The sequence below is a fragment of the Pollicipes pollicipes genome, unplaced genomic scaffold, assembly GCF_011947565.3.
Source record: "Pollicipes pollicipes isolate AB1234 unplaced genomic scaffold, Ppol_2.1 Scaffold_6686;HRSCAF=7923_pilon_pilon_pilon, whole genome shotgun sequence".
NCBI lineage: Eukaryota > Metazoa > Arthropoda > Thecostraca > Pollicipedomorpha > Pollicipedidae > Pollicipes > Pollicipes pollicipes.
In genome coordinates this window covers 40,669,480-40,681,280 of record NW_023596921.1, presented here as the reverse complement: position 1 = coordinate 40,681,280, position 11,801 = coordinate 40,669,480, and positions in this window count along the sequence as shown.

The window sequence follows — 11,801 nt, the reverse complement described above, 5'->3', positions numbered from 1 at the left end:
GACACGATCAGGACTGTATGAACGACTTCACCGCACAGAAAGACTGGGTGGTGTAGAATAGCGCCGTTGCTCGTGACGGCAGGGCTACATCGAACGCGCGGAAAGGGGATTACGTCGCTCGACGTGAAGTGCATCGCACTGGGTCACATGAACAATTGGATCGCGTAAGTCTGCAGAATCACGCTGACAGGATAAAGCGGGTCGGCGGAGTATGATGCGACTGGATCATACGGGATGCCCGGGCTGTATAGAGAGCTTAGATGGCATAGACCGAGTGGATTGCTTGGAATGTCTCGATTGTATTGAAGCTGTGGCGCAGTACAGAAGAGGGGGGAAGGGCTCATGACTTTACCCCCACCCCCCGGCAGATTCGAGCGCCGTTTTTCACACGTCACTACTGAATATAATAACGGAAACTTGTAATCAGGAAAACTGTTTTGTTTGAAATATCATAGACACACTACCATGTGCAGCGACATGTAGAGACCAGCAACCATAAATTAATAACAAGACTAGCGGATGGTGATTATACACGTTACGCGGCTGGAGCAATTGTTTTAAGGCACCAGGGCAAACCTGCATCGAAAGCTCATCGAAGCACCAGGTACTGTGGCTATCAGCTTTTGTAAGGTGTGCTAGTCTATTCTCAGTGCGAAGGTTCTATCAATGGGGCTGGAACTCTTTGGTAAAAATAGCTCCTCCACCGTCACAAATTTTGGTATCCCCACCCACCCATCTCAAGCTCAGGCTGCGCCGCTGTATTAGAGGACTGGATCGCACATGATTGGCAGGTATGGCAGGCATGATTACTGAATCATGTAGGGCGAGACCATCGTGTAAGACGACAGCTCTTGTACAGTGCGAGTGAATGGCGTATAACTGGACGACATATGACGCCGAGATAACGTGCGAAGCCTGTATGATAGGAAAACCGGATGACGTGGGACGAGGATTGGCTGACGATCGGGCGCGTCCGGCTAGCGGCGGCAGCCTCACAGAGAGCCATGGTCGAGCCCAGCCGGCGCCGTCCCGGCACCGGACACGCGGCCCGTGTCGACCCTGTCGACCCTGGCAAGGCCGGCGTGGAGGCCGCCCTCCCCCTCCCGCTTGTCTCGGACCCTGACCACCCCGGGTGGGGTTCGGGGCCCGGGCGGACTGCGGTGCGGCGTGACCGGTGCCGCCCGGACACGAGTCCTGCGCGTATCGGGAGCGGCCGACGCCGCCGCACTTCTGCGGGGAGCGCGTCCGTGACGGCCCTGACCTCCTGACGCTGCCGTCCGAGGTGCCTCCAACACCCGTGAGACCAGTGGATTAATTACGTATCGAGGCAGAATGCGTCTCGATGTCGCTTAATGCCCACAGCACGGTTTGATGTGGACTAACACACTATTACTTACAGCTAACAGCGTACTTACAGCTTCCGCGGAGGGCTGAGGCACTGCCACCAGGCGGTTTCGGTGCATGCGTGTCTGTAGTCCAGCTTTTCCTGGTGGGCTGGATCGGGAGGCGCCGCGCGTGAGGGCTGCTGGCGTGCCAGGTCCCGCGCCAGGCGTCGTGTAGTCCTACTTACCCGGCATTGCTGGTGTTTGATAAAACCGAGGTTCGCCGCGGCATGAAGCTGTAGTTCAGATTCGAGTGACTGCCAGAATATCAGCTGAGTTGCATGCTGAGTTATTACGACCTTCACCACGGCATTTGGGACTGCGGCCAGCCGCCGCGTATGTAAATACGCGCTGTTCGAATTTTCCTAAGGTCATCTCATGGCATTTCTGCATAGGCAGAGCGCATCCAAGCAGCGGGACGCCGGTGCTGCTTGTGCTGTGCTGCTCCCCGCATTGGCATCCCACCAGAAACACTAATGCTTGAAGCAGGTTGCGGAGCAGCCGTTTCATTGTCCGGAGCGTACTCAGGAGGCAGGCAAAGAAGGCGTAAATGAAGTGAACGATAATCTTAACAAAGATTATCATGGTCGTCAAACATGGTAAGCAAGGCCGATGTATGCATTATCTCCTGCAATGTTAAATGCAGAGACAAAGTGGTTTTCAGCGTGCGAGCCACATTGTGCCACTAACCACCCCAGACAGCTCTTGTCATGCCAGTTTGGTGCTCTGCGGAATTGGCGTATTTAGAGCGCCAAAGCCACTTTCTCACGGAGCGCCGGAGCCAGAGCGGCGGCTGCAGACAGCTGGCTAATCTGCTTTCAGCTGGAGCTATGAGCTCTCCTAGGCTGCTCAAACAACAAGGCCGCATGCAAGTAATTGCATATGCAGCAGGTGCAATAATGGGTGATCGCTGCCAGGTTTGAGCATGTTTGTATGCTCATATCAAGATAGCGTTAATGGGTGAGTGCTAATTTCCTAAAACGATCGGCCATTACATTTGCCAGCAAATGCATGCATGGCGAAGAACAGACTTAGTGAGTGGCTTCATGTGTTAATTCCATTGTTTTTAATGCACTGTTGCTCAGCATTTCTCCTTCTCAGCTCGGTTCGCATTCTGTCGGGCAGTAGCTGGACAAAATCGGTACAGGATTAGGTGATGCCTACGCTTAGTGAGAACTCACAAAAATGCTTTATTATGCTTGCTTCTTTATCAACACGAATGAAGGATTACATTAGTCCTTTCAGTATTCCCCGCAGCTGCTGTCCACACCACAGGCTCTCGCGTTGGAGTTTTTTCTACAAATGACACCTGCGTTTGCTAGATGAATTGTCATGTTAAGCACCTATTGCAGGGCAATATAACACTATCTAAAAGACCGCAGCTAATGCGGTGTGTTGTGCATATTTCAAGGAGGTAAGCATTAATAAAGCGGTTCGGCGAGTCCTCACATACCCTAACCACCGAGTAATCCAACGATTTTATTGAGCTGTTGGTCAATGCAGTACCTTTTTACGATCGTGAGAAATTCACGAATTCCATGTGAAAGAGCAGAAAAACAAGACGAACTTGGACACGGTTTATATAGATGTAGGACTCGGATTTAGCCTCGCCTGTCTCGCATGCGCGACTGCGACTATTCCTCGCTGTATTGGCCAATTAACCATGCGTCTTAATTACGCATTGCATTACGTTACGGTGTCACAATCTTCTTAGCTCTGATCATTTATCATGTCTTTTTTATAGATGCGAGTGGGTGAGACGGATAGCGCCAACTCTGCTTCTATTCTATTTGGTGTCCATAATAAGACCTGGACACCCTCGCAGTGCGTTAGGTAATTACACAAACAAAGCTTCTCCCACCTTTTGAGACACACTTTTACATACATAGGTATACGCATGCGTATATACCGCTGCATGCACACACCACATTTGCATGCTCACTCGTGCACATAATTTACATGTATGCACATTCACTATTTTGTTGGAGCATGAAGTAGACCAAATGAACTTGTTCAGCAGCAATAGAACCGAATATAGCAGTGATGAAGTGCTACATACTTTTGCTGTTTGGAGACTCTTGTGTCATTTTACTGTGCGGACGTTTTACGTGAATCATCGATTACCATTCGCCAAAACTCCATCCAGGACTGATTTGGTGCCAGCCATGTTTTTAAAACAAACTTTGCCGGCAACTGCGGAGTCGTGCGCAAGTCTCCGAACGAATCACGCATGTCTACCAAACCATTAGAAATAACACACATGTCGTGTGCACGACCAGGACGCACGAACTTGGGACTCCTCCAGCCCAAATATTAATTACTTGTTGAGGCACGCAACTTCCATGGTAATCAGTGTCGCAACCTCTCACGCAAGCCGGCCATTTGAAGAGCGCGATCTCCTCCTCTCATTGTTCTTCAGCCCGCACAATGCATTCCAATGCACACAAGTACTGCGTTGGTGATCCGCGGAGGACCTTGCCCTGCCCGCTCCTCGTCACCGCACACCGACAAACGCTTTGAAATTCATCACTGCGTCACTGTTCTTCGGTGGCCCGCCCTTGTTTTCGTTCCGTTGTTTACTCGGCACCTGACAATTGTCGCCTTGTTGTCGGTGACCGTGTCCTGTGAGGGGTCCCCAGGGTCACCGGCCGACGGCCAAGGTCACCTGGACGCGGCCGGTCGCCGGTGCACGCCGTGTGACGTCACTCGGACTCTGACCTCCGGCCCTCGTCAGGCTACTTCTGTGTTTACGCCCACTGTTTTTTGCCGGCGCCTGCGGGATGCTGTCAGAGCCTGCGGGATGCTGTCAGACGCCTCGCAGGAAGTTAATGAGCCTCGGTGAAGAGCAATTAATGCGAGCTGAACCTGACGTCTGCAGCTGTAGTGGAGTTGGGAGTCAACCCGAGTTAAGTGGCTGGTTCAAGGTCCGAGGAAAGTAAGCCTTTCCAAAACCAAGCGGGGGCGGATCCAGAATGGGGGAGCGGGGGGGGGGGGGCACAGGGCCATGACTTCCTCCCTTGGGCCCCGAAGGGATCATATGTTCTGAACGGTCCAATAGCCGGCCAAACAGATGCAGTTGCTCGCACAAAATGCAACAAAATTGGACGTCTTTGGTGTTCAGGCGGGCAACAACAGTCGCAAGCAAAGTGGGGTACCCACAAATAGACAAAAATTCTTCTTCTTTGATTAAGAAGGTGGTGATTAGAGGTTTTTAAGGCTTATTACGCTGCCCGAAGCCTTACGCAGTTTCCGGGGACCTTATAGATCCACCTGCAGGGCCAATCCGATCGTTGAGGAACCTCCTACGCTCCCTTGATTTCTTTGCATGTATGCGGAGGGCCCTGAGCTGTTGCTGTTACGGCATATGAGGCGCATGTATTTACCACCACTCACTATAACAATCAGATTAGTCTGATTGTACCGTAAGACCTTAAGCACACATCTACATGGATTGCTAGGCTTTTTCAGCGATAAGCAAAAACGAAACAAATTTGTTGTCCTCGCCCAAGACACGTGCACGAATAAAACCAGAACTCCGTTGAAAAACAAAGGGCGCAGCTATGAGTCAGCCGAGGGACTTAAGACCGGCGTCCACAGCATAAACTTAGAGCAAAGCACTCTGACGCCGCTGGGACATGACACAAATCACCCCACTTTCCCCTAAGCATCGTGCTTTAGACAAATATGCGTGCTCTACAATATTATCTATACTTGATGCTGTGGACAAAGCAAATTTAGTGCACTTGTGGTGAGCACCCGGTGGTATCCGTTACCAGCTGGTGTAAACGCTGCAAATGCTTTGGGCGATGATAGCAGTCCTGCTCTTGAGCGAGCCATAGAAGCACCCGCCTGAGAGAGACTGTCCAATATATATCGTGTGGCGGGACTGAACATGCCTGCTGTCTACCCGGATCAGCTCCGCCTGGGCAGGCGAGCCTTGGTCTGCCGGACGGCCGAGCCTGCCCGGCGCAGAGTAATTTAGCAGCCTCACGCCCGGCAGTTTTTGTTGCCGGGGCGGCGTGGCAACTGTGAAAGCAGCAGGGAGCTGTCTGTCCTCCGGCTGACCTTGCCAGCATGCAGGACACCCGCAGACAAGAACGTCCCGGTCTGCAGCACAGTCGGAGACAGGTCTGCCGGACGCGCGGCTATAGCGACACGCCGGCCTGCAGGACACGTCGCGGAGACAAGAACACGTCGGCATTCAGGACACACGGAGACAGGAACACGCCGTTCTTTGGGACACACGAGGGACACGAAGGACTTTAGGACACCGGCCGACCATGATTTGCGACGGGAGGGGCTACCATGCTTCGTGATGGGAGGGGCTACCATGCTTCGTGACGGGAGTGACTACCATGCTTCGTGATGGGAGGGGCTACCATGCTTCGTGACAGGAGTGGCTACCATGCTTCGAGACGGGAGGGGCTACCATGCTTCGCGGCGGTAGGGAAAACCATGATTTGCGACGGGAGGGGCTACCATGCTTCATGACGGGAGGGGCTACCATGCTTCGCGGCGGTAGGGGCTACCATGATTTACGACAGGAGGGGCTACCATGCTTCGTGACGGGAGGGCCTGCCATGCTTCGTGACAGGAGTGACTACCATGCTTCGTGACTGGAGGGGCTACCATGCTTCATGACAGGAGGGGCACCATGCTTCGTGATGGGAGGGGCTACCATGCTTCGTGACAGGAGTGGCTACTATACTTCGTGACGGAAGGGGCTACCATGATTACGATGGGGCAAAGCGGCTAAGTTTTACGAAAAAGTCTTGGCCCCGCTGACAGAACTTTCGCACCACCAACAGATTAACAGACCCCACAAATGACAATAGGCACAGTACCTAACATATGAATGGGCTGCCGATAATGGTTTTTCCCGGCGTCCTAAACAGTTGTTTTAGCTATATACCGTACCGTACATATTTGCTCGGCCGTCCATTGATTTTGTTACCGAAATACGGCTGTTGGGTTCTAGGTGTCGCGGCCTCTGAAAGCGCCCACCGGATTAAAAAACAAAATGGTTTTCCTGATCACCAGTTTCCGGAATCATATTCAAAAGTGTCGTGGTGAAAAGCTGCGCTGAAGCCTGACGGATGGGGGAGAACTAAGCACCTGGCTACGTTTTTAAAGATCACGTCAGTCTTTAGGACCCGCTGAGACAGAAACATGCCGGCCTTCAGGGCACGTTGAGACAACAACACGCCGGTCTTCAGGACACTATAAGACAGAAACACGCCGGTGTTCAGGACACGCTGAGACAGAAACGCGCCGGTCTTCAGGACACGCTAAGACAGAAACACGCCGGCCTTCAGGACACGCGAAGACAGGAACACGCCAGTGTTCAGGAGACGTCGAGACAAGAACACGGCGGTCTTCAGGACACACGGAAACAGCAGCACACCGGTGTTCAGGACACATGGAGACCAGAACACACCTGTTTCTGTAACTCCGGGGAATCGGAACACACCGGTGTTTGCACGAACAGAGACCAAAACCTACCCGGTCTTCTAAACACACAAGTTACCCGAATTATCCGCTATTCACGACACGTTTAGCATGCAAAGGTGTGTTTTGACGCACACCAAGATCAGGACACACGATTTTATGCATCGGCAGGACTGGGGTACGTCGCTCCGCACAAAACGCATATAGTGGAGCACACGAACTGGGACTGGAACGCAAACGAACGGGACTGAAAATGTCGGCACGTGCGGCAAAGAAAGGAGCAGGGTTCTTCGCGGTTTGCGGCGGCGAGCACACTGTACTCTTGTCTCCTGGAAATAATTATGGGGAAGCTTATGTAGTCTGTATATGAAGATTAACGAAGCCCTTAAAGAAAACGAAGCACAGCGGTGCTTACGATGCGCGGAAATCTAGCAATGTTCATAGTGCATGTAAATAAGCACTGTTGAACTCCGACACAGCAGAACGCACTCTGTGGCTTGTCTTGGTTGTCAAAATATGCGCTGTGAAATAACGATTTTAGGATTTAGGAAGGAAGACTTTGAGAACGTCACGGTGTTCTCAGTCTGAGCCGTTCCTTACCTCAGTGCCCAGAACAGGAAGGTATTACCCAGAGTCAACAGTCCCACCGACGGCCAAACCTCCCCTCCTACTCCTGCTGCAAGCAATGCGGTCCCCGACTGGTATTCGCCAGCGCGCATACATTCATGCATGCCGTTTGCGCGACCTGTATCTGGCCTGCGGTACAAATACCGGAGTCACGGCCCAGGGCCGATCGGCTCCTGGCCGCCGGGCGGCGCGATTCCCCGTACTCACCGCCGCATGGTACTGTGACGACACGCCGCCGCCTTATATGGCGGTCTTTACAACTACCCGGCGCGCCGCGAGCACGCCGGCCCCCTGCAGAGCCGGCCGGCGTCCATCGCGTGGCCCGCTTTGGCGGAGGACCGGTGACGCCCGAGAGGGACCCGGCGGTCAGATGAGGCCGGTGCCGGTATTGGCTAACGCGCGTATTTCAAGTGTGCGCTCATTGTTACCCGCGACACGAAGGAGATGGATGTGCGCCATTGCAATCAGCTGAGCTTAGCGCTCGGAACTACTAACAGTATCGTGAACCACGATTTCAAATTGTTGAACCTTGACGAAAACACGTGTGCCCCCTCCCCGTGCGTGCGTCCGCGCGTGCGCACACGCACGGACGCACGCACAGATGCACGCACGGACGCATGCATGCACACGCGCACACCCACACCCGAAGGAGTATTGCGTTTGGGAATGAATTTTCACGTAGAGATTACGCACATTTTGAGTTTACCACGAACCACGAATCAGTGGAACCATGAACGTAGTGAAGAGGAGGGCTAGTAAAGCCGTGCCCCCTCTCCTACCCGAATCAATATATTTATCTACATCCTCGGCAATTTGACAGGAATTTGGTCCAAATTGGCAGAATTTGGAAACAAATTTGACATTTCTCGCATAAGCAAAGTCTTGGCTACGTGCCAGACCTGAGCAAATTAGACATTACCATAACAAACATCCGTGCAAGCTCTTTTACACTGCGGCAACATATTCCGTTATCACATATATCGTCAATCAAGAACACGTTTTTCTATACGGTACACTGCACTCTGTAATTAGGTGTTTCTATTTGTTCTATGCAGGGGCACCGTCGCCAATTTTTGATGGGATGGGGGAGGGTCGCCAAACCATCATGACAATCGATTAAAAAATGTGAGCAATCATGAGCTTGATAACTGGCGTTTTCGTAAGTGATAACTATACAAATTTTGTACGTGCGCTGCGCTGCACCACGGCAAGGCATGGAACGCAAAAACCAAGGATAGGGCTGGGGCTGGGACCCATAAATTTCTTAAATTTGACGTTGATCCTTTAGGTGCTGACTGGAAAGAAATAATCCAAACAGCTATTATCCCTTTTCCTTGCCAACATGGAAGGACGTCCGTTGCCCCATGCAGGCGAAAAGATCGTATTGCAGCTTCGCACCTTCTTCTCAGAACAGTGCATATTATCATTTAGACCATGGGCCATAGAAAGTATCAATATATAAAAATGTGCACATACATTGACAAAAGCATGACATGGTGTTTTTTCCCGCACCTATTTCCCCACAGTTATGTTTACCCCGTCGATATTCCATGGCTTGGACGCCCGATTCCAAAAGTTTTTGTTTGATTTAGGACAAATAATAAGAGAGAGCGTAAACCCGGCACTATATGACTGTGACTTTAAAGCATCCCAACGACACGCTGAATGAGGTTCACAGAGCTCACATACGTCCTCTACATCTGCACCAGCACCGTTTATGGTACGGCCCTGAGCCTAGCCAAACGTTCTCTGACATGATGCGGCTGGACTGGCAAAAGCGACTGCGGTATCACATACCATAAAGAGCGAAGGTGAAATCGATGCACATCACACACCATGCAGCTGCGTCGCTCCACATCTGCGCCATTTAAACGGAGCTATTTTTCAAACACTGTCGCGTTCTGAACTGCGCAGTGGCTGATATGGCGGGCAGCATCATAAGCAGACAACCGAGTTTGGTTGACATGGCGGGCAGCATCATAAGCAGACAATCAAGTTTGGCTGACATGGCGGGCAGCATCATAAGTAGACAACCGAGTTTGGTTGACATGGCGGGCAGCATCATAAGCAGACAATCAAGTTTGGCTGACATGGCGGGCAGCATCATAAGTAGACAACCAAGTTTGGCGATCCGGCTCCCACGCGTCTTACCTCGCATTGCGGTGAATGCATTGAGGGGGATGTTTTCCACCTTGGCGAATGAAGGGAGGCGTTTGACCCCTTGCCTCTCTGGTGTCGCTGCTCCTGGGCGCCTCCGTAGGGCTGGTATACGCAGCTTCTACGCGACCAGGAATAAAAATGTTACAAGCTTGAAAAGAGGGAAGAAATGAAGTTGAAAAGAGGGAAGAAATGGAGGACAAGGTGTCTCTTCAGTTTACATTAGTGACATTTTGCAATGTAATGGAATTGAGCGAAACACATTTAAAGTCCATCTCGATCACTTAGTTGCAGAGCCTGTCTTTCAATCCACCCACACTTGGCGTTGTGGGCTCGAGTCGTTTTAGGCTCTCACCATTTACCCCTGACAGATATGGCTCGCGACCGGTAGCCACGGTCGCGCTAAAGGTCGGGTGACGTCAGAGGTCAAAACGGACCATGCCGCGGCTTGCGGCACGTAAAACTTTCACTAGCAAATTCTGCCGCTGACCTGAATTGCACGATCAATTGGTAGGAATCAGGACTTACATAACAAGCAGTGCTTAGTCTAAGCTGGGATCTAAGAAATCCATCCATTCAAAAAAGCACGGCAAGGAGGTACGTACCCAAATCTTCCCCTTAGGGTTCTAGTGTCAAATTTTCTCCGACATCCCACGATTTTGAAAAAAATTCCTACGAAATCTTCCAGTACCTGGTGTAAATCTCTTGGCTTAGGGGTCACATTTCCCTGGCCCTACCCCTGCCTACATCCCTCAATATTCTTGAATCTGTTTTTCATAGTACAAAAATGGCTAATTATCGGCAATGTTAAACGACATCTTGGGTCAGCTCGTTAACAGAGATAGGTCAAGTGATACCGGTTCAGGATTTTTCAAACTTTTTTATCAAATGGATAGCTCATTACTTATTTAGATAAAATATAACTACTCCAATTCATAATGTTGTTATTGTTGATCTAACAATTTTGTGAATCAAAAGATATGGTGTGCACTGCGAATGAGTTAAGCAATAATCCAGAAAACACGGGCCTTGTCATTCAGGGGCAATGCTCTAAAGTTAGTGCCTGCCAGGCTAGCCAGACTCTGCCGAAAAAGTCGTTGAAAGCCGTTCCGGCACAAATTGTGAGAACAGAAAATGGTTAAAGATTGAGCCAAATCAGTCAATGCACATATCTTTACACAACGGAACACTTATGCAAAACTCGCGAATTCTGTTCATACTTTGACAAGCCATGAGGATTATAACATTTAGATATTGATCTCATGCTGACCTCGGCCAGCAGAGTAAAACTGTCTGAAACCAAAAAAAAAAATCCTCTTGTGCAAAAAGGGTCGCTAAAAAAGGAATACAAATTTCAGGACCCTCCGCTCTGCCCTTTTGTTGCTAAGCCCCGTAAACATTAAGGGGAACAGTCTGCTATCCCCTGGCAGGGCTCGGCTCATAACCTGCCTACACTTCAAATCAAAACTTAATTACACTAAAGCCGTCAAAAAGACCCTTTTTAAATATTAAATGTTACTTGCACTAAGATATAGCTATAACAGAAAGAAACCATCAATGCTGACCTTAAAATTGCTACTCAGCTACGATGCTGGGTTAAGAAAACATTATTGAATGACGCTATTATGCAAAACATTTACATACAAAACGTTTAAAGGTGCGCAAAGCAAATACAAATCCGCAAAATCGCGAGGCCGTTTCTATTTGCGTTCCAAAGTTACTGCAAAAACACGATGGTAGAAGTGGTGATAACACGTGATGGTTATTGACGAAAGCATGCGGAAAAAGCAGCTGTACCTGAGGAAGTAAGGAAATTGCACATAGCACGTATATTACAATTAAGTGCTGTTTTCACCGTTATCTTCAAAAATGTTCCATTTCCCTTCGTTGAAGGCACATATTTACCCAACACCTCCTAATCCGGCTTTAACACGCGCTCGGGGGAGGGGTCGAATTGACCCCCCGAAGCTTTTTTCAAAATTGTTTCCGAACGGCGCGGCGTAGTCGCGCCAAATTTTGCATAGCTGTGGAAAATTTAATAGCAGATCGTTTGGTATCAAAATTTAGATGTACGTTGTAAGGTCGCTGATCTATCGCAGGTCAAAGTCAAGGCATGGTTTCAGCGAAGTCAATTTCCAGGGAATCGTTCAATCTGACGCAACAACAAAGTGTTAGAGGAAGCTATAT